This window comes from Pristiophorus japonicus, unplaced genomic scaffold (genome assembly GCF_044704955.1).
Source record: "Pristiophorus japonicus isolate sPriJap1 unplaced genomic scaffold, sPriJap1.hap1 HAP1_SCAFFOLD_455, whole genome shotgun sequence".
NCBI classification, from domain to species: domain Eukaryota; kingdom Metazoa; phylum Chordata; class Chondrichthyes; family Pristiophoridae; genus Pristiophorus; species Pristiophorus japonicus.
Window position 1 is genome coordinate 381,014 of NW_027254358.1, and position 20,697 is coordinate 401,710.

Below are 20,697 nucleotides of genomic sequence, written 5' to 3' on the forward strand. Positions count from 1 at the left end.
TGAAATGGTTTGTCCAGACCCATGTTGATGGGGAGTTATCTCTGGGTGATACTATGATGGTAATGTCTCTTGTGGAGGAAGATTTCCAAATACTCATTCTTCCAGACAGGTTAACTCAGTTCTCACACCCAGACAGTTCCAATAATCAAATGGGCTTCTTTTGTTCCATAGGTCCGCCCACAGGCTTGAATTTGTCTTGTAAAAGTTCATAATTCTATTTAAGTTCGTAGTTTCTTCCATAAGCACTTTAGAGTTCCAAACTTTTCGGTAGATAGTCCCAAATTAAATTTCCTTTCGAATGAGCCCAAACACGGGGGGAGGGGGGGTTTCTGGTGAATTTTGCTTTCTGCAGTCCCCCCTGTTGACACTCTACACTCCTTGAGTGTCAATCAAGGTAAGCAAAATTCCTGCTCCAGAGAGTCAATCTTCCCTCCATTTATACTGGCGAAACATTACCCTGCATCTCCCGTTGAAATGCAATGCAATATCCAGGCGAATACAGTCATTACAATTTGGTTATAGCATAGAGAGGGTATGATGTCCCTCTTTTACTGGGTTTCCACAGTAAAATAACAGGATACAGTCATACACAACTTCAAGTAAAGTAAAATCAAAAGACATAGTAACACATTTTCAAATAGTATAAAGGTCCATAGTCAAACACGTTTTAAGTTCAGTAAAATAAAGTTACATCGTCAAAACATTTAAATAACACTCTTACAACACTCGTGATGTTGCAGTTTACAGCAGATAAAATCAAACACAAATTAAACATGGTAGTATGGTGTCACCCCTCCCTGCGCGATTCCCAAGTTTGGTCAAGGAGCGTAGAGCATTCTTTGGTGCCTGACCTGACGGCCTCTGCATTTCACTCAGCAAGTGAGACACCATAAATAAAGTATAATCGCGAGTTGACAAATAACGAAAGTGTGGGAAGCGATTCGGATCCAGACTGGGACCTCAATATTTTTGAAAAGGTCCCACCAAGGCGGAATGGTGATCTCAAGAATCTTTTTCCCGATCTCAATGGTTTTCTGTTCTCGAGTATAGAAGTGTTTTTGTGAGATAATTAAGCCTTTCAGCAGAGCGGTAAAATGTTCGGGTTGAGGGGGAATTGCATAGCCAAAATGTACAACATAATCCTGCAGGTTTGTAATGTTTTCCTTCACAGTGCGGTGGACAGTGGAGGGTTCAGGAATGGGGACAATCCGTTCCTGGGCCACTTGAACTGATGCCTCAGGTTTGAAGCAAAAACCGCTGGCACTTTCCGGACACCAGAAGTGTCCATGTTGGTAGTGGGACCCATGGTGGTGACACAATATGTCCCAGCCCCTATGTATGCTACCTGTGGAGGGACCTGGGCTTGTGTCATTACCTCTATGGTGCAGTTAATAGGCTGTGCACCAGCAGCTTTAACCCCACACTGTGACTTTGAATGGGCACTGAAGTACCGGGGACACAGTATTACGTGTGCACCCCGGCTCCGACATCCGGAGAGGTCAGTACCCGTTACAGCGTGTTCCCACTTTATGACATAGGGTGGGACCGCTGTGAAATGAATATGTGCACCCCACTGAATAACTCCAATGTTCTCCACCCGGTATACCGGTGCGGGTCAGGCTGTCCCACCCATGACCAGCATCCTGAATACTATCCCCATAATAGTGTGGTTAGATTTCCCACAGTCTACTGGGACAGGGTAGGCTTCAGAGGCTAGGCGGAGCTGGCACGGGCTTAGTGAATTGCTGTATGGGTGGAGGGCTGCGAGTTGCTTGTTCCTGATCCAAGAGGAGACTACACCTCATTTTAAATCCTCCAGGTTGTTGTGACCCTCGCCCAACAACCATACCCCATACAGCACGCACACCTCGTTTTGTGCAGCCTGGTCAGAAGCGTTTCTATCCTCCCGTATAAGTGCATTCACTGTCTGTGCATGTTTTTCCAGCTCAGCTACTATTTCTTTTAAATGGACAGTCATCGCCCAGTCCTCATGTAGTTCTGATCCTACTATGGTATTCTTCTTTCAGGATTTTTCTCAGTTGGGTCTTTAAACTGTTTATCTGTGTTTGCAGCTCTATGTCATCTGGGCTATTTATTACAGAGGATGCTGTATTGTAGGTCGTGAAAACGTCGTTTATGGTTCTCCTTCTAGGTTTCCCTGAGTCCATGGTGTCGCTAGCATTTAGGGTGTATAGGTCTCCTTTGTCTACATTTCCAAAGTCTAACTCATAACATTTCTTGAACATGTCTCTACGTAGGGCCTGGTATAGAAACATAGAAACATAGAACATAGGTGCAGGAGTAGGCCATTCGGCCCTTCGAGCCTGCACCGCCATTCAATGAGTTCATGGCTGAACATGCAACTTCAGTACCCCATTCCTGCTTTCTCGCCATACCCCTTGATCCCCCAAGTAGTAAGAACTACATCTAACTCCTTTTTGAATATATTTAGTGAATTGGCCTCAACAACTTTCTGTGGTAGAGAATTCCACAGGTTCACCACTCTCTGGGTGAAGAAGTTTCTCCTCATCTCGGTTCTAAATGGCTTACCCCTTATCCTTAGACTGTGACCCCTGGTTCTGGACTTCCCCAACATTGAGAACATTCTTGCTGCATCTAACCTGTCTAAACCCGTCAGAATTTTAAACGTTTCTTTGAGATCCCCTCTCATTCTTCTGAACTCCAGTGAATACAAGCCCAGTTGATCCAGTCTTTCTTGAAATGTCAGTCCCGCCATCCCGGGAATCAGTCTGGTGAACCTTCGCTGCACACCCTCAATAGCACGAATGTCCTTCCTCAAGTTAGGAGACCAAAACTGTACACAATACTCCAGGTGTGGCCTCACCAAGGCCCTGTACAATTGTAGTAACACCTCCCTGCCCCTGTACTCAAATCCCCTCGCTATGAAGGCCAACATGCCATTTGCTTTCTTAACCGCCTGCTGTACCTGCATGCCAACCTTCAATGACTGATGTACTATGACACCCAGGTCTCATTGCACCTCCCCTTTTCCTAATCTGTCACCATTCAGATAATAGTCTGTCTCACTGTTTTTACCACCAAAGTGTATAACCTCACATTTATCCACATTATACTTCATCTGCCATGCATTTCCCCACTCACCTAACCTATCCAAGTCACTCTGCAGCCCCATAGCATCCTCCTCGCAGCTCACACTGCCACCCAACTTAGTGTCATCCGCAAATTTGGAGATACTACATTTAATCCCCTCGTCTAAATCATTAATGTACAATGTAAACAGCTGGGGCCCCAGCACAGAACCTTGCAGTACCCCACAAGTCACTGCCTGCCATTCTGAAAAGTACCCATTTACTCCTACTCTTTGCTTCCTGTCTGCCAACTAGTTCTCAATTCACGTCAGCACACTACCCCCAATCCCATGTGCTTTAACTTTGCACATTAATCTCTTGTGTGGGATCTTGTCGAAAGCCTTCTGAAAGTCCAAATACACCACATCAACTGGTTCTCCCTTGTCCACTCTACTGGAAATATCCTCAAAATATTCCAGAAGATTTGTCAAGCCCTTTCACAAATCCATGCTGACTTTGACCTATCATGTCACCTCTTTCCAAATGCGCTGCTATGACATCCTTAATAATCAATTCCATCATTTTACCCACTACCGATGTCAGGCTGATAGGTCTATATTTCCCTGTTTTCTCTCTCCCTCCTTTTTTAAAAAGTGGGGTTACATTGGCTACCCTCCACTCCATAGGAACTGATCCAGAGTCAATGGAATGTTGGAAAATGACTGTCAACGCATCCGCTATTTCAAAGGCCACCTCCTTTAGTACTCTGGGATGCAGACCATTAGGCCCTGGGGATATATCGGCCTTCAATCCCATCAATTTCCCCAACATAATTTCCCGACTAATAAGGATTTCCCTCAGTTCCTCCTTCTTACTAGACCCTCTGACCCCTTTTATATCCGGAAGGTTGTTTGTGTCCTCCTTAGTGAATACCGAACCAAAGTACTTATTCAATTGGTCTGCCATTTCTTTGTTCCCCGTTATGACTTCCCTGATTCTGACGGCAGGGGACCTACATTTGTCTTTACTAACCTTTTTCTCTTTTCATATCTATAGAAGCTTTTGCAGTACGTTTTAATGTTCCCTGCAAGCTTCATCTCGTACTCTATTTTCCCTGTCCTAATCAAACCCTTTGTCCTCCTCTGCTGAGTTCTAAATTTCTCCCAGTCCCCGGGTTCGCTGCTATTTCTGGCCAATTTGTATGCCACTTCCTTGGCTTTAATCCCTGATTTCCCTTGATAGCCATGGTTGAGCCACTTCCCTTTTTTGTTTTTACACCAGACAGGGATGTACAATTGTTGTAGTTCATCCATGCGGTCTCTAAATGTCTGCCATTGCCCATCCACTGTCAACCCTTTAAGTATCATTTGCCAATCTATCCTAGCCAATTCACGCCTCATACCTTCAAAGTTACCCTTCTTTAAGTTCTGGACCATGGTCTCTGAATTAACTGTTTCATTCTCCATCCTAATGTAGAATTCCAACATATTATGGTCACTCTTCCCCAAGGGGCCTCGCACAACGAGATTGCTAATTAATCCTCTCTCATTACACAACAGTTTCCTTCGGGCACCATGCAGTCAGGTGTACCTCGGTAAGGTTTAATATTACTGTCGCTACTGCATAATGTACCCCCTGATATAACACCTTTTCGGTCGGTACCAATACTAATCCGTTGCCAGGTCCCTTGGTGGTGGTAGGATACCTTTCTATTACTGTGCGTATTGGCGGGGTTGTGGGCAGGGGTTTCTTAATGTGTGCTCTTAGTTCGGTGGCGTTAATTGGGAGTGGGGATTGTGGGACCGCACATCCGTGTAGGCTAGAATCCCACCCCATCCCTTCCCCTTCATCATGCCATTGCCTGGCGAAGACGATCGATATGCCTGCGGGACAAATATTCTCTGATCCTCACATGCAAACATAAATTCCTTGTTCGGATTCTCACCGTTTGTCCCAACACAATTTGTCCCCGTGATGGTGCGGTACGTATCATTTCCGAGTCTTTCCCAGTCCGATTCCTGGTCCCATGCGTACTTGCTGAGTTTTCTGAGCCACCACCATCTTCCCAGGGGAATGTTTCCTTTGCAAGTCAAACAAACCTACACGTTTCCCCTCTGTAACACTGACTCGGGCAGCGATGATCCGCATCTGGGGACATGGAAGTGAGGCCTCCCCGTAGGTAAAACCTTCCTGGCTGGAGTAGCGGGTAGAATTAGATCCCAGCCACCCTGACCATCTTCCCTCGTGGGCATAAACGGCGAGTTCTTCCACATCTCGGGGGCCACCTCCGGCGGTTACGATGGGTACTCTTCCTCCTGAACACCCGTAAATAAGGGATTCTTCCACGTCTCCTCAGTCGCCACAGCTCATCCTTATCAGGGTGAGCAGGAACAGGAGCCTTCTCATGCTGCTCTCTTTCCTGTAGGGGCACATAAAACAGATTGTCTAGCCCTGAGAAAGTTCTCTGGCTGGACAAAGGTGAACGAGTTCCAAGTTGGGCTCATGGTCTTTAATTGACCGGCTGTCTTATTCAGTTCCTTGTGGACTGATTTCTGCTTTTATTTTTATCTCATAGCCGCTCTGCTTGTTATCTCACCGGTGCTTCCTTAATAGCCATACCGGTAGATTCTTCTTACTCCCGGGTGTTACCCGGCCTGTGCTTCTTTTAACAGCTGCACAGGTAGATTCTTTTCCTTACCCCGGTAACTAATACATATATATTTATCATTACACAAATAAATCTTACACTATTCTAAACTTATTCACTAAACATACTTAAATTCATATCGCTAAACATCCTTAAATTCACATCACTATATATGTACATCTCTCACCCGTCTCCGGGAGGCCAGGTTAATTCCTGCCTTCTCTCTTTCTTCTTCTCCCGCCGGGTGTCCAGCGAGGTAGGTGATAGGTCGGTCTGCAACGTCTAACCCTAAGTACCCTGACTGGACGTGGGTTTGAGTCCCACACTATCGGGGGAACGTCCCCTCCGGTGCTGCAGCACATCGCTCCTTTGGGGGTGGCTGCCTGGTTCATTTCTTCCCCCGGGGGTTCTGCCTGGCTGAGGGCTATGGACTGGGGACTCTCACTTGGTGGCTGGTCCACCACTATCCCTTCTGGGGGTCCCTTGTTGCCCGAGGCTACCGGCTGGGTGCCCCTGGGTTGTAAAGTTTACACTGATTTATGTGGAACCACTATGTTCGGCGGGGCAATTTTATGGCATAGACCATGGGGCTTGCCTTGTCGACAATGTGGTACGGTCCCATGTACAGTGCCTCAAAGACCCCTACTCTCGCGTAGTTCCGTACCATAACCTGGTCCCCTATTTCCCACTCATGGTGCTTGCGGGGTTCTAGCAGCAGTCGGTTGCTCCGATGCTGTTTTCCCATGTTGTTAGCAGCCTGCCAGTGAATCTGTTTAAGGTGTTCATACAGATTCCTGACAAAACTGTCCCAGCTCGCTTCCCTAAGCTGACCTTCCATGAGTACCGGGGCTAACACATGGGTGGGGGTTCGCATGGCTCTGCCAGTCATGAGCTCGTACGAGGAGTACCCCGTGCTCTTTGACTGGCTGGCCCAGATCCCCATGAGGACTAGTGGTAGGACCTCTACCCATCTCTTGGGTGAGTCCTTGTCTCTTTGCGCAGCCTTTCTTTGACGGTGTGATTTAAACGCTCCACAGGCCCGGATGGCTGCGGGTTGTGGGTGACATGCCATTTCCCTTTGATGCCGAGTACCTTAAGGGTCTCCTGCATCACCTGCCCGGTGAAGTGACTCCCTTGGTCGGACTCCACATATTGTGGTCATCCCCATCGAGGGAACACTTCTCTGACCAGGATCCTGGCTTTTCCCAGGGCAGTGGCTGTTCGGCATGGGAAGGCTTCCACCCATTTGGTGAATACGTCCACTAATACTAGGCAGTATTTGTAACCTCCCTGGGCAGTGGGTAGGGGCCCGATGTAATCAATCTGGATCGACTCCCAGGGTCCCTCTACTCTCCTGATATGTCCCGTAGACACCTTTCTTTTCTGGGGGTCAGGGTTGTTGGCCGCGCACACCAGACAGCTAGCGCAGAATTCGCGGACATCTTCCCCGAGTCCCGGCCACCACCCTGCCTGTTCTACTCGTTGCCAAGTGGTCTCAGGTCGGGGGTGTCCTGCTCCAGGACCCTCGTGGGCCAGCTGGAGGAATTCTCTCCAGTGTTCTTACGGTACTACCCATTGCCTTCTTTAATGGCAATTGCTGCGGTGCTGTACGGGCCGTCTACCCTCTCCCCTTTTGCTAGCGTCTTCAGGACAGTTTTGAGGACGGGGTCTTGGGTCTGAACCGTTTTTAGGTCCCAGGGCAAAGCTATCCCTGCCTTCCCTGCCATCCCTATCCTGCCCCTGACTGCTGCTATGGGTCCTGAGTTGTGTGGATCCCAGAGCTTCCCTGTGCGGGCCCCTTGCTTGGCTAACATGTCAGCCTGCTGGTTTCCCTCGCTATGGGTTTCTGTGGTGGAATGTGCCTTCACTTTATTTATGTCGATATTCCCTTTGTCCCCTACGGCTTTCATAATCTTTTCCAGTAGGGGTTTAATTGCCAGGGGTCTCCCGTCTGCGGATGTGTATCCGCGGCGGGACCAGATAGCCAGGTACTCTATACACGAATTGCATGTGAACATACTGTCCGAGCAAATCGTGTATGGACTAGGGAATTCTTCGGGGTGTGTGACACCACCGCAGACAGTTCAGCGTGCTGGGCGCTCATAGTGCTGGGAGTTTAATCGCCAGGGCAGTGCCTGCCTCGGGGTCATAAACTCCGCAGCCTGTGAGTCGTTCACCCGCAGATACTGTGCTTGAACCGTCTACATTGATCTCTCGGCCTGTGGGGTGTAACCCAGCCCGAAAGCCTATGTCAATTTCCCATACCCCTACTATGGAATACCGGTGGGCAGTCCCTGGATAAATCATGTTGGTCGCAGAGACCCTTTACCTTTAGGTCCATTTGAGAGAGGAGCAGGGTCCAGCGAGCAATGCGGGCATTGCTCACTGTCCCGTCCTTAATTCACCCATCCAGGAACATTTGGGTGGGTGTATGGTGGGTAAGGAGTGTGATAGGGGACCCCCCTGTGAAGATCAGTGATCTTTTCACAGCCCAGTGAGTGGCTAGGAGGTGCCGCTCACAGTTGGAGTATCCCTTCTCCACGTCTGTGAGTATCCTGGAGGAGTAGACCACTGGTCTCAGCCGGCCGTGCCGCTCTTGGAGCAGTACTGCACTCAGGCTGTCCCCACTGGCTGCTACCTCCAGGAAAAACTCTTTACCCCCATCTATGGCCCCTAGAGCTGGCGCGGTCTGCAGGTCTTTCTTGAGTTGGATAAATGCTGCCTCGTAACCTTTGTCCCATTCCCACTCCACTCCCTTGTGTAGGAGTCGGAGCAGAGGGGCTGCTGTGGCTGCATAATCCTCAATGAGATCTCTGCAGTACCCGGTTAGCCCTAGAAAAGATCTTACTCCTGTTACTGTGTTGGGGGCGGGTAACTTCTGCACTGCTTCCCTTCTAGCTTTGTCATTGGCCCTTTCTCCAGTGCACACAGCCAGGCCCAGGAATTTTACTTCCTTCAGGTCGATCTGTGCCTTCTTGGGGTTTACTTTAAATCCCTCTTCTTTCAGCAGCTCCAGCAGCTCAGCCAGCAGTGGGCCATGCTCCTCCCCCTAATCGGTGAACAGGAGCAGGTCATCTACATACTGTAATAATTGCTGGGGTCTGCTGAAACACTTTAAACAGTTGGCCATACATTGATGGAAAATACTGGGGCTGTTGTGGAAGCCCTTGAGGGAGACAGTTCCAAGTGTATTGCTGCCCTTTAAAGGTAAAAGCAAACTTGTACTGATCTTCCCTTCTTAAAGGTATGGACCAGAACCCGTTGGAAATATCCAGCACCGTGAAGGTGGTCGCGGAGGCTGGGATACTTCCAATGAGGTCGGCGACAGCAGCAACAGTGGGTGCACAGGCGGGGATGTTACGATTGAGTACTCGATAGTCCACCGTGGCTCTCCAGGAGTTGTCCGGTTTCTTAACCGGCCAAATTGGAGAGTTCACATGGGTAGCCATTGGTCTCAATACCCTCTGTTTAACCAGCAAACCCAAGGCTGTTTCCATGTCTGCCACCACCTCCCTGGGGAAGTTGTACTGTTTCCGTGGTCGGGTCATGGGGTCCCCATCTTTGCTAACCTCGACCCCATTTATTCTCCCACAGTCATGTTTGTGAGTGGCAAAAGCTGCAAGATTTTTCCTCACATACTCTTGATATTCTACAGGGGTGTTACTGACCAGTGATTCAAGGTCGTAACCCTCCTTTGGTTTCATGGTGCACACCGTCCCTTTTCGCTGTTTTCTTGGGATAACCATCACCTCACTCTCCTGTCCCATACAGACTGACCCCCAAAGACAGTGGTTTCTTAAATCCACCAGGATCCCATGGCCTAGGATGAAGTCAGCCCCCAGGATCCCTCTCCCTTCCTGCTCCCACTTCATCAGGACACAAGTCCACTTAGTGTGGAGTGTAGCAAAATGAATGGAGAGTGGAACGGAGAATGAACCAGTCTGTTCAGTGCCCGTGAAACCCACCAAGCTGTAGGGGACCCCGTTAGACAGAGGTGAGGCGGCGGGGTTAGTTGCAGAGACAAGGGTGCTTGAGGCACGGTGTCCAACAGGTAAGTCCCTTTCACCTTTTCCACTTCCATCTGTACGGTCGGTCTCCCCCATGCACCATACTCGAGGGCACACAGGTGGATGGGCTGTGCCTGTCCTAGTCATGGTTTTGGTTGGGAGGGGGCAGATGGGATCTCGGTAGCAGTGGCGGTGGCTACCTTTCCAGGGCCATCTAACATGGCTCGGAGTGCAGTTAAAAAGGTGTCGAATGAGTGGGGAGGGACTGGTTTATCTGTCTCGGTCTTTTGGGCAGGGGCTGGAGAACTCTTTCCTGCTCTATCCAAGGATTTTTACAATCCCTTCTCCAGTGCCCACTCTTTCCGCACCCAACACGGGGACGTTTTGTATCGGAGGAGTTGCCCCCCTCGTGATGCCATTCTCTCTTGTCTTGGTTAGGTCGGATTTCGTGAAGCCTTCCCTTTTGTGGGTGCTCCTCTGTCCCTCTGCCGTTTCTGTAAGCTAGGGTCAGCTGCCCTGTTCTGTGACTTGGGAATCTCTGGGATCGAACCAAGCCTCAGCCTTGGGTCTTATTCTGGGTAAACCGTTAGCTACTAGGCTTCGGAGTCAGTGTGCTAATTTGTCCGGGTTTAAGTGATCTCTGTCTATGCCCCCACTACACGTGCTTTTGTACACCGGCCACAGTCGGTCTGCGAAAGCCTGTGGGGGTTCTCCTGTGAGCTGCACCGTTTTCTCTACTCTCGAGAAGGGACTCCCGTCATTGCAGCCCATAGCTTCCAAAATGTCTTTCTGGATGGCAGCAAGTGTTTTCTGTCCTCTTTTGCTCTCAGTAGAGAGGAACTGGTCCAGTTTGCTGTCTCGAGATAGGAGAAGCATCTTTGCCATTTCTGCATCATCGCACCCATTAATATTCCCGGCCTGTTCCACTTCCACAAAGTGAACCGAGGGGTCTCCCTTTGGAGTTAGCTTTCCCAGGTGGCTTATCATGGCCCTAAGCTGGTGGGGAGTGTGGGGACCACAAACTGACTTTCCAGGGGCCCGAGACCCCCGTTAAGAGTGGGCGGGCCAAACTTCTGTTGCTGGACCGGGCACATTGGCCCTGGTTCTGGCTCTCCCTGTTCTGGCTCGCCTCCCTCTCTTCCCTGCATCCAAGCCGAGCTGAAACTCAGTGCCACAGGTGGTGGTGGTTGACTATCCCTGTCCGGCCCGCAACTGATTTGCCCCCCCTGCTGCTGCACCGGTGTAGTCACTGGTGCCACAGGTGGTGGCCGGGTTGTTTCTTCCTTCTCTTCCAGGTTTACCTGGGGCGTACCCGGGCTTATTAGGCATACCATGCCTATTGCCTTGGACAGAGCAAGGTTTAAACTTTTAATTTGTTGCTGGCAGGGACCGTGGTCTCCTGATTCAAACCCATTAGTGCTAGCTATTTTATACGCTGCTTGCACATCTTTTAATCTTTCCTGGAGCTCTTTTACTTGTAGGGTGAAGTGAGTGCTTTCCTCCCTCAGTGTCTTTTCATTACTTTTAGCCTCGGTAACCTGACATTAAAAATAGCCCTGACTGTTTTTAAACCTTTCCATTATTTGGGTCCTTTCCTGTTTTAGCTGACGGAGTTCTCCTGATAATCTTTCTTCTGACACAACCCTTTCCTGGTAGCTCTCTGCACATTCCCATAACCCTGCCTGCAATGTTTCATTCATTCTGTCTAGCAGTTAGACCTGTTGCTGTCGACAGACCAACCAAATTGCTTTCTCTACTGCTTCTTTGTGATCTTTACTTGCTGTCCACTGGGCTGCAGCGTCAGCTGGACGCTCAGCGCGCAATCGACTAAGCACCCATTCCTTAGTTACATTCACTTTCTTATACACATAGGAGGAAATCGTCTCTTCCATTTTGGTTCTTTGCCCCAAACCAGCAATCTCCACATCACACCCCGTGTAACAGAGTCCTGCCGCAGTCGTCATTTTGTAAGGGGAGGGGGGAGGGAGTGGTGTTTGTGGTCTCTGAGGGGTCAGGTTCCCTTCTGACCAACTTGAGCGGTTTCGAATCGCTCCCCCTCCCTTGGGTTCTGCACTCTGGATTTATTTGGGGGGGGGGTGACAAAAGTGCAGAGGACACTGGTTTGATGCAAAGAACTTTGGTTTTATTACAGTGAATGTAATACAGGCTTATTACTCTAGTAAGAAAATACACGGCCAAACTTACAATCACTCTAATAAAGAACAAGACAAGGAAAGGTACAAGGTCAAACTTAGAATCACTGTAATAAAGTACCATACACTACACATTCAAAGGGGGTTGCAGTAAAATTATACCTCCCACCTCCCAATACCTAATTCTAGCTCGGTTAGACTCCAGGGCAGGGACTTATGTTTACCAATCCTTTTGATAGTTAATGGTAGATGGTGATGTTCTTCCTTCCTTCAGGACTTCAAGACTTCGAGGCTGGAGAAGTTAGTTTTACAACTGTCACGTTGGTTTCTCTCCTTGTCTTGATGAGGTAGTAGCGACCACCTCTCTCCCCCTCTCTCTCTCTTCGTCTTCTCGTCTCTCCAACCTCTGTTGAAAACAGTGGCCAGTTATATGATTTCAGTGTTCTAATCTTGCCGCCCAATCTGTTCACAATCCTTTCTATCATTTTGTCGGGCTTGGTTCTTCTTTGTAATATTTTGTCGGGTTCGTTAAAGTTGATATGTCTTGGGTGGGTTGATCTTCGAAAAACTGTTTCCTGATGGAAAAATTAGTTTGGTAATTGCAATGACCTTTTGTGCTTAGTCTTTCGCATACAGGCTGGATTGGGCCTCTTCCTGATGTATATGCTGAAATGGTTTGTCCAGACCCATGTTGATGGGGAGTTATCTCTGGGTGATACTATGATGGTAATGTCTCTTGTGGAGGAAGATTTCCAAATACTCATTCTTCCAGACAGGTTAGCTCAGTTCTCACACCCAGACAGTTCCAATAATCAAATGGGCTTCTTTTGTTCCATAGGTCTGTCCACAGGCTTGAATTTGTCTTGTAAAAGTTCATAACGCTATTAAAGTTCGTAGTTTCTTGCATAAGCACTTTAGAGTTCCAAACTTTTCGATAGATAGTCCCAAATTAAGTTTCCTTTCGAATGAGCCCAAACACAGGGGGGGTTCTGGTGAATTTTGCTCTCTGCAATGCCCATTCATGCTCCCATCTGGCGCTAACAGGAGCTGCTAATCTTTGAATTTCTAGCCCCTAGAAACTGAAAGTATAATAGAGCAGTCAGCACGGATTCCACAAGCGAATCCAGAGACTGTACCAATACTTACAGAGGGTCCTGAGACTGTACTAACACTTAAAGAGGGCACTGAGACTGTACCAACACTTACAGTGGGTCCACAGGCTGTACCAACACTTAGAGGGTCCAGAGACTGTACTAACACTTAGAGGGTCCAGAGACTGTACCAACACTTAGAGAGGCCAGAGACTGTACCAACACTTAGAGGGTCCAGAGACTGTACCAACACTTCGAGGGGCCAGAGACTGTACTAACACTTACAGAGGGTCCTGAGACTTTACCAACACTTACAGAGGGTCTAGAGACTCATTAGCCTCGGTCCAAACATGGACAAAAGAGCTGAAATGCAGAGGTGAGAGTGAGAGTGACTGCCCTCGACATCAAGTCAACATTTGACCAAGTGTGGCATCAAAGAGCCCCAGTAAAACTGGTCAATGGGAATCAGGGAAAACTCTCCACTGTTTGGAGTCATACCGAGCACAAAGGAAGAAGGTTCTGGTTGTTGGATCATCACAGCCCCAAAACATTGTTGCAGGAGTTCCTCGGGGCAGTGTCCTTCATCAATAACCTTCCCTACATCAGAAATGGGGAAGTTCACTGATGACTGCACAGTGCTCAGTCCATTCACAGTCCGTACCCACATGCGGCAAGACCTGGAGAACATTCAGGCTTGGGCTGATAACTGGCAAGTTACATTTGCACCACACAAGTGCCAGGCAATGACTATCTCCAACAAGAGACAGTCTAACCACCTCCTCTTGGCATTCAACAGCTGAATCCCCCACCATCAACATCCTGGGGGTCATCATTGAGCAGAAATTTAACTGGACCAGCCACATGAATACTGTGGCTAAAAGAGCAGGTCAGAGGCTGGGTATTCTACACCGACTGTCTCACCTCCTGACTCCCCAAAGCCTTTCCACCATCTACAAGGCACAAGTCAGGAGTGTGCTGCAATATTTTCCACTGGCCTAAATGAGTAGAACTCAAACAACACTCAAGAAGTTTGACCATCCAGGACAAAGCAGCCGCTTGATCGGCCCCCCATCCACCACCTTAAACATTCACTCCCTCCACCACCGGTGCACCGTGGCTGCAGTGTGCACCATCTACAAGATGCACAGCAGCAACTCAACAAGGCTTTTTCAGCAGCACCTCCCAAACCCGCGACCTCCACCACCTAGAACGACAAGGGCAGCAGGCGCATGGGAAAACCATCACCTGCAGGTTCCCCTCCCAGTCACACACCATCCTGACTTGGAAATATATCGGCCGTTCCTTCATAGTCACTGGGTCACAATCCTGGAACTCCCTCCCTAACAGCACTGTGGGAGTACCTTCACCACATGGACTGCAGCGGTTCAAGTAGAAGACCCACCACAACCTTCCCAAGGGCAATTCGGGATGGGAATAAATGCTGGCCTTGCTGGCGATGCCCACATCCCATGAATGTATACATTAAAAGTTTAAAAATTATTAACAGAGGATCCAGTGACGGTACTAATATTTACTGAGACGTTATTATAATTTACAGGGGTCCAGAGGTGGTACTAATATTTACAAGAATTACATAAATTGCATTTATATTTAGTGGATCTAGAGACATATTTTCATGGAATCCTGAGTAGGTACTAGTATTAACAGAGAATCTAGAGATTGTACAGAGGAGCTGTTAATATTTACACAGGATCCAGAGAAAGTGGTAATATTTACAGAGGATTAAAAGATGGTACTAATTGTTGTATATGCAGACTATGGATGTACTCTCTGTGTAGTCACTGTGTGGTTACATAAGATGGAGACTTGGTTACCTGATGTATTATCAATAAGGTTTGCATTGTGTATTTCCATGCTGGCACCACTAAAAGGTGCAACTGGTGGAGACCAGGGGTTTCCTGCCCTGGTGGCAGCTCCCAGTATAAAAGGCCGCACACCATGTTTGTGCCGACTCTGGAGTTTGGAATAAAAGACCAAGGTCACTACAGTTTGAGTACAACACATTGCCTCGTGGAGTCATTCATAAGTACATTATAGACATAACACTAATATTTAGAGGGGATCTAGATAAAGAAATAATAGGTACAGGTTATGCAGAGACAGTGCTAATAATGACAGCAGGTCCAGAGAAGGTGTTGATGTTTACACAGGGTGCAGAGATAGTTTTATTATTTACAGGGGACCTGGAGACTGTGCAAATAGCAACAGAGGAACCAGAGACTGTGCTAATAGCAACAGAGACTCCAGACACGGTCCTAATGTTTACAGGTTTTCCAGAGATGGTACTAATATTTACACTGGGTCCCAGCATGATGTATAACATTCCTGTTATGTCCTTGCCTTACAGTTAACCTACTGACGATTGTGATCCTGACTCGGGGAAAGTGCGGTCTCTCCAAATGTTCACTCGTTACCTGGTGGCCATGGCAGCAGCGGATCTACAGGTCGTTATCCTCGACCTGATATTGAGGCAAATTCCAGTTCGTTTTTCGAGTCACTTCCATTTCGTGATGTCCATTCCTGTGTGTAATATCCACGCCGTCCTGCTGTATGCAGCCACAGACTGCTCTGTCTGGTTCACCGTCACTTTCACCTTCCATTGATTTGTGGCCATTTGTTGCCAGAAGCTGAAAACCAAATATTGCACCGAGAGAACAGCGGCTGTGGTTCTGGGAACAGTGACTGTGCTGAGCTGTTTAAAGGATATTTTCTGGTATTTTATGTTAACGGGTAAATATTACCTCGACAACGATCCCTGGTTTTGTTGTAGACGAGATGGTGTTGTTGGTTCAACAGTCTGGGCAATAATCGAACTCCTTCATTATATACTCACCCCTTTTGTCCCATTTGTTCTGATCCTGCTGCTCAATGCTCCCACCGTCAGATACATTTTAGTGGCCAGCAGAGCTCGCAGGAGACTCCGGGGTCCCAGCCATGGGGGTGGTCCCAGAGACCCTGAGATGGAGAGCCGCAGAAAATCTGTCATTTTCTGTTTGTTATCTCGGGGAATTTCATCCTGTTATGGTCAACGTATGTGGTGTATTCGATATGCAACCGACTGTGGTACATTGGATTTAATGCTGTATCTCTACCTCTCTGTGTACAAGAGCTGGGCTTCATGCTGCAACCCCTGAGTTGCTGCACCAACACTTGTATTTATGCTGTGACCCAGACTAAGTTCAGAGAGCAGTTAAAGAATGTGAGGAAATATCCCTTTAATGTAATTGTCAAATGCATTAAACAATAAGAGCTGAAGATTTTCCAGCATCAGAACTGAATCCTATCTTATATTTTCACCAACCAGCTCACCCTGTGATAGAGACACAGTGGGTCTGCTCTCCCCGGGGTCTGTGATACACAGTGGGCTCGGTCTGCTCTCCCCGGGGTCTGTGATACACAGTGGGGCGGGGGGGGGGTCTGCACTCCCCCCGGGGTCTGTGATACACAGTGGGCCCGGTCTGCTCTCCCCCCAGGGTCTGTGATACACAGTGGGCCCAGTCTGCTCTCCCCCCAGGATCTGTGATACACAGTGGGCCCGGTCTGCTCTCCCCCCAGGGTCTGTAATACACAGTGGGCCTAGTCTGCTCTCCCCCCAGGGTCTGTGATACACAGTGGGCCCGGTCTGCTCTCCCCCCAGGGTCTGTGATACACAGTGGGCCCGGTCTGCTCTCCCCGGGGTGTGTGATATACAGTGGGCCCGGTCTGCTCTCCCCCAGGGTCTGTGATACACAGTGGGCCCAGTCTGCTCTCCCCCCGGGGTCTGTGATACACAGTGGGCCCGGTCTGCTCTCCCCCCGGGGTCTGTGATACACAGTGGGCCCAGTCTGCTCTCCCCCCGGGGTCTATGATACACAGTGGGCCCGGTCTGCTCTCCCCCTGGGGTCTATGATACACAGTGGGCCCGGTCTGCTCTCCCCACGGGGTCTGTGATACACAGTGGGCCCGGTCTGCTCTCCCCCCAGGGTCTGTGATACACAGTGGGGCAGGGCGGGGGGGGGGGATCTGCTCTCCCCCGGGGTCTATGATAAAACAACAACTTGTATTTATATAGGGTCTTACGTGGTAAAATGTCCCAAGGTGCTTCATAGGGGCATTATCAAACAAAATTTGACACTGAGCCACGTAAGGCGATAGTAAGGCTGTAATATATACTTCCACCCAGTGAACTACTGCTCCACCGAGTAGATTACTGTGGTAATGCAGCCATTGCTGTTTATACAATAAAAGCATCAGGTGACTTGGTCACCTGACAACTTGCTGAGTTGAAGCCATCTTGTAAGTGTGTGTTTGTGATGTCATAGTGAAGATCCCATGTTGGCGACGTAGGATCAGATTTCCGGATACCGTAGCTGAAATTTTTGTTGGTGGATGATTCCAGCCAACAACAGAGAGACTAGCGAGGTCCTTTCTGTTGCAGCACAACTAAAAATCCCAGATAAATTACAAGCACATTTGGCTGAACTGAAGAGTCCAGATGGCCGTGCCTATGGGAATAATAGGACGCTTTGGTGAGTTCCATCATGACCGAGAGATGTTTGGAGCATATGTGGCGGCTAGAAAAGTTTTTCATCGCAAATAGTATCATCGAACTCCCCGATAATGAAAACCGTAACCGGGAGATGTAACAAAGGAAACGGACTATTTTCCGACTGAAGCAGGCCCCGAGGTGTATGAAACCCTGAAAAATGTCCTTGTTCCCATCATGCCAAAGGACACATCACTTACGGAGATTCTAACCAATTTAGAACATCACTACCATCCTGAGCCCCTGGAGATTGCTGAAAGTTATTATCTTGGAATATGAGATCAATTAATTGCTGAATGTATCAATGAGCACATTTTAGCATTAAAAAGCTAACTATTCGCTGTCATTTCAGAAACTTTCAGGACTGAGCATCACATGTTTTTGGGCTGAAAACTGAAGCAATCAGAAGAAAGTTGCTGATACCCCTAACTTGACTTTTGATTTTGCTTGTCAGACAGCTATGTTAATGGATATAACGGACCAGTACTCCCCAGAATTTTGTACCATTTCCAGTCGTCAGACAACCGAGGTGAATCACCTGCAGGTTAAAAGAAAAAGGCAGTTGGGCCCCAAGGCCTCAGCACCTGGCCAAGGTAACAGAGCATTGAAGTTGTGCAATTGGTGCCTGGAACAACACATAGCTCAAAGTTGTCCACATGTGAAGGCAAAGTGTTTATTCTGCAAGAAAACTGGGCATCTTGCTAAGGCATGCCAACTGAAGAGTAAATCAACTTTCAAGACTATAAGTAGAAATCCACAGAGATTACATTGCATAGAAGAAAAGCAACTGGTCAAAGAGATACATGTCATCAGAAGCACAAGAGTATCGAACAACGATTCGAAAAGTATCGTCATCCAATTAGATGTTACAGGAACCAAGATACTCATGGAAATTGACACTGATGCATTCATGAGCACAGTCCCGGAATTGCTATGTCTCGACAAGTTGAGTGATTTTCCACTGGAGAAGTCAAAGATAGAGCTGTGAGGCTACTCAGGAGAGCAAATCCCTGTGGTAGGATGTATCACCATACTGGTGAAAAACAAGGATCAGTTTCAGAGCTTGCCTCTCTTAGTAGTGGCAGGAGACAAGCCTGCATTACTAGGTAGAAATTGGTTGGGATCACTGAAGCTGGATTGGAATGAGATTTTTCAAGTTGAAACGCGATTTGCATCGAAAGATGATGTCCTGAAGAAGTATCCGAAGGAGTTCTGCAAACCAGGCAGTCCGATCCAAGGCTTCAAGATGAGTGTCAGAATACAGAAGGATGTTCGACCAGTTTTTTTCAAGCCATGTCCCGTACCATATGCACTCAAGGAGAAAGTTGAGCAAGAACTCAAAGGCCTAGAGACTGAGTACATTATCTCAGAGATAGATCAATTTAATTGGGCTACACCCATTGTTGTTGTACCTAAGACAGATGGTAAGGTAAGGTTGCGTGGTGATTATAAAGTAACTGTAAACCAGGCTCTTGAAGGTAATTGCCCCAATACATTGCCAAATGTAAAAGATTTGTTCATAACACTGACAGGTGGTCAGATGTTCTCAAAGTTGGATCTTACAAATGCCTACTTACAACAGGAGCGAGATGAGGAGTCCAAGTCATGCAGATGTTGTATTCAGGCCCCCTCCTACAGATGTTGAATTATGTCCCCTTTATATATTTGGAATTGATTCCCTCTCCTACAGATGTTGAATACTGACACACTCCTACAGATATTGAATTCAGGACCTCTCCTACAGATGTTGAATACTGACACACTCCTGCAGATATTGAATTCAGGACCTCTCCCACAGATGTTGAATTTGGAACGCATCCAACAGATGTTGAATCCAGGCTCCCTCTAGATATTCTCTGGATTCTGGGGCAGTCCCAGCAGATTGGAAAACTGCAAATGTAACGCCCCTATTTAAAAAAGGAGGCAGACAAAAAGCAGGAAACTATAGACCAGTTAGCCTCACATCTGTGGTTGGGAAAATGTTAGAGTCCATTACTAAAGAAGCATGAGCAGGACATTTGTAAAAGCATCATTCAATTAGGCAGAGTCAGAATGGATTTATGAAGTGGAAGCCAAGTTTCACAAATTTCCTGGAATTCTTTGAGGATGTAACGAATGGGGCGGAAACATAGAAACATGGAAAATAGGTGCAGGAGTAGGCCATTCGGCCCTTCGAGCCTTCACCGCCATGCAATAAGATCATGGCTGATCATTCCCTCAGTAACCCTTTCTTGCTTTCTCGCCATACCCCTTGATCTCTTTAGTCGTAAGGGCCATATCTAGCTCCCTCTTGAATATATCCAATGAACTGGCATCAACAACTCTCTGTGGCAGGGAATTCCACAGGTTAACAACTCTCTGAGTGGAGAAGTTTCTCCTCATCTCGGTCCTAAATTGCCTACCCCTTATCCCAAGACTATGTCCCCTGGTTCTGGACTTCCCCAACATCGGGAACATTCTTCCCAAATTTAACCTGCCCAGTCCCGTCAGAATCTTATATGTTTCTATGAGATCCCCTCTCATCCTTCTAAACTCCAGTGAATACAGGCCCAGTTGATCCAGTCTCTCCTCAAATGTCAGTCCAGCCATCCCAGGAATCAGTCTGGTGAACCTTCGCTGCACTCCCTCAATAGCAAGAACGTCCTTCCTCAGATTAGGAGAACAAAACTGAACACAATATTCCAGGTGAGGTCTTACCAAGGCCCTGTACAACTGCAGTAAGACCTCCCTGCTCCTATACTCAAATCCCCTAGCTATGAAGGCCAACATACCATTTGCCTTCTTCACTGCCTGCTGTACCTGCATGCCAACTTTCAATGACTGATGAATCATGACATCAAGGTCTCGTTGCACCTCCCCTTTCCCTAATCTGCCGCCATTTAGATAATATTCTGCCTTCGTGTTTTTGCCCCCAAAATGGATAACCTCACATTTATCTACATTATACTGCATCTGCCATGCATTTGCTCACTCACCTAACCTCTCCAAGCCACCCTGCAGCCTCTTAGCATCCTCCTCACAGCTCACACCACCACCCAGTTTAGTGTCATCAGCAAACTTGGAGATATTGCACTCAATTCCTTCATCTAAATCGTTAATGCATATTGTAAAGAGCTGGGGTCCCAGCACTGAACCCTGCGGCACTCCAATAAAGAAGATTATGGTCACACTAAGTTTAGTTCACGGTACTCAGCCTCGTGGAG